At 37.5% G+C, this 3,484-nt stretch overlaps 1 pseudogene; it reads left to right on the top strand.

Moving 5' to 3' along the window:
- Positions 1 to 2,241: 2,241 nt before the first annotated feature.
- Positions 2,242 to 3,108, top strand: LOC131063669 (phospholipid-transporting ATPase 2-like; annotated as a pseudogene).
- Positions 3,109 to 3,484: the final 376 nt, after the last annotated feature.

Raw genomic sequence — 3,484 nt, 5'->3', positions numbered from 1 at the left:
TCAAAATTAGACCAAAGGTAAGCACACTAGTTGTTACAGTGATGAGACAAAAGAGGTGGATTATAAAGGTTATGCTCAGTTGTTACTAGAAGGTGCCTTTGTTTCGATCAATATATTAGGTGATGAGAATCAGATTTTTGACAGAGGTAAATGCTAAGAAAGTTGAGCAGCTTATGATAAATTTTAAGCATGTTTATATATTTTGTATAGTTGCTTTACTTTAGTTGTGTGGTTTTCAATAAAGTGCCCTGTTGTTTGGGTAGAATAAGGATGCCCTATATTTGAAATAAGATGAGAAAAGAAGAATGATCCGTTTTTGGGTGGTCTGCTTAACCATTGATTCCATATTCTTGTGTTGATCTTGTGATCAACCATCCCCAGTCAGAGCCACTATTGGGACTCATTAAATTTGAGTCAAGATTAGAGGCCCAATTCAAAAATTTTCTCTGCATGTCAGAAAAGTACCTAGGTGAGTCAGTTTGAATGGCCTAGTTTGCGAGAGGGCAAAACGAAGCTGGTTGATTTTCAGGGGGTAAGGCTTTGGAAACTTGTTTTACACCTTTCATTTGGCCTATTCAGTGATGTGCGACTTTCAAAATTCAGTTTGGATAAGTTTACCAGGTACCCATTTCGAGGGGTGAGCTAAAAGTGCATTTTAGGCAGAAATGCAGATTTTATTGTGTAGCCTACTTTGAGCAATTATATATTTTTCCTTTGTTAATCGTCATGAATAAATTAAAAGTGGATTGGATTCTATGTATAAATGTGAGTCAGCCTACAAAATTGTAAGTCTTAATAAACCCATTTGGTCAGTGTTCAAAGCAAAACCCATTTGCAGTTTGTGTGTTTTGGCAAGTCCCTGTTTCGCATAAGTGTAAAAGTTTCCTCAGTGCATGTCATGCCAGAATGTTTGTTCCAGGCTAATGTTGTTATAAATTATGAGCTAGGTTTCAAGTTTCAAGTGACTACCAATCCGTTTGATCGGTTTTCAAAAGGGTTCATTTAGCTATCACTTTCAGTCTTCCGTACTTTCAATGCTGTATTAGTTAATGTAGCCATTTTTGTGAGCGCGCCATTTGCATCCAGTCAGGGATTTTGGTCAAACTAAGAATTCAAAGATTTAGTATGTACTTCAAGGTACATGTGTTTCAAATTTGAGGGTCTATGGAGGTCGTTTGATATTTTTAAGAAAGGCATCATGTGTTGCCAGGACATTGACTTCATCAGGTCCATAGTGTCAACAAAGTCAGTTGGGCATTTTCGCCAATTAATATCTCTTCGCTCGGGACTCATTTTGAGAAACCATTTAGTAGATTTCATCCTTGTATATCAGAGTACATGCCTGTTAGATGGCGAGATCCAGAAGAGTGTTTTGATAGGTTTGAAAATTACGTTTTCGCGATTAAATGCGAAAATGTGGTGTAATTGCTTGAAGGTTGCAAAATTCAGTCTGATGATCCGAAAACAATGTCGATCGTTTCCAGAGGTATGTTCGAGGTCCCTGAGTCATTTCAAAGGTTAGTTTAATGTAAACGAAATATTTTTTAGTCGGACCCACTTTGAGGCCCGACCTAACTTGTAGTTTCCCAAGGTTTTTGAATCAAGATTTAAATTGATATCTTAAACTATATGTTTATATGTTTTAAATATAAAGTAAAACTAGGAGGGAGGAATCTATTTTGACAAAATGTCGAGCATGCTAACTATTTCCTTTACAATTGTTGACAAATTTGTCCTCACACCAGAGCACTACATTCTTAAAATTGGTGAATGTTCTGCAGCCAATGCATCACTGTGTTTGATTTTGAAAGCAAGTTGGTGTCTTGATCTGTATGGGTCTCAGCCATTACAGATGGATGTAATAATTGGAAGGCGTGGCCATTAGAGTTTTGTCATATGCCTTGGTAGCTCAAAGCCAAATTCTGTGATTTTGCTAATATCCTCTTCACATGAAATGCTGCAGCAGCTGCAGAGACTTTCAAATGACTTGTTAATTTCTTCTTTTCCCCCTTCCTATCGTGGTGTGCTATCGTATGGTAAGAACAGTGATTAAAACTTCCATTTCAAATGCACATTGGCAGCAAGGGCAAATGAAGATGTGAAGTATCCTTTTTTTCTCCTCCCTGCTGTGGTTGGGTGTTGAATTTAACAGTTGTAGAAACCTCTTAGCAAACACATTTTGTATCCATCTTCCCCTGTCATGAGTTTCAGGAAAGAGATTTCACATGTTTTCAGTTGTAGATGATTCTAAATAAATTCAACGGAGGCATTATCAAATACTTTTTTTTGATTGTGTGCCTCCAGTTATGGCCTCTTATTACAGCTGTCAATCCAGCAAGTACGTGGGGGCCCCTTCTCATTATATTTGTGGTTTCAGCAACAAAAGAAGCCTAGGATGATTATAACAGGTATCTTTCTGACAAGCAAGCAAATGAGAAAAAGGTGTGGGTGGTAAAGAAAGGCATCAAGAAACATGTTCAAGCTCAAGAGATCCGCATTGGTGATATAGTATGGCTTCATGAAAATGATGAAGTGCCATGCGATTTGGTTCTTCTGGGAACTTGTGAATCACAGGGCACATGTTTTGTAGAAACTGCAGCACTAGATGGTGAAACTGATTTGAAGACAAAAGTCATACCTCCTCCTTGTTCTGGTCTCACTCCAGATCTATTGCATAAAATCAAGGGTGTCATTGAGTGTCCAGGTCTAGATAAAGATATAAGAAGATTTGATGCAAATCTAAGGCTTTTTCCACCTTTTATTGATAATGATGTATGCCCGTTGACTATCAATAACATGTTGCTACAATCTTGTTATCTGAGGAACATAGAATGGGCATGTGGAGTAGTTGTTTACACTGGTAATGAAACAAAATTGGGCATGAGCAGAGCTCTACCAGAACCTAAGCTTACAACTGTAGATGCAATGATTGACAAGCTGACTGGAGCAGTATTTTTGTTCCAATTAGTTGTTGTTATCATTCTTGGTGTTGCTGGGAATACTTGGAAGGCTTCTAAAGCATGGAAGAAATGGTATGTGCAATATCAAAGAAATGGGATGAGTTTATTGTCATTCCACTACGTTTTGAGCTTCTGTGCTCAATCATGATTCCCATATCTATTACGGTATCCCTGGTGAAGAGTTTATATGCCAAGTTTATTGATTGGGACGTGAAAATGTATGATGAAAATAGTAATACTCTAGCACATGCAACAAATACAGGGATAAATGAAGACTTGGGCCAGGTGGAGTATATTTTAATAGATAAAATAGGAAATTTGCTTGATGTCAGTTTTAATGGTTTGATATTGCAATATGAGATTCTGAATGTATAGGAGTTGAAAGAGGCATGGAGAATGCTATTGAAAAGCATTAAAAGACACAAACAAATGCAAATTGGCAGCTCACGTGGTGAAAAGGGGGGCATTTGCAGTTTGATCAAATAAATGCCAGTCAAAAGGAAAGCAAATGCTCATGTTGATGT

Source organism: Cryptomeria japonica, chromosome 9 (genome assembly GCF_030272615.1).
Source record: "Cryptomeria japonica chromosome 9, Sugi_1.0, whole genome shotgun sequence".
Classification (NCBI taxonomy): Eukaryota; Viridiplantae; Streptophyta; class Pinopsida; order Cupressales; family Cupressaceae; genus Cryptomeria; species Cryptomeria japonica.
Note: the sequence above shows the minus strand (reverse complement) of the source record. Positions and strands in the feature narration are given on the sequence as shown.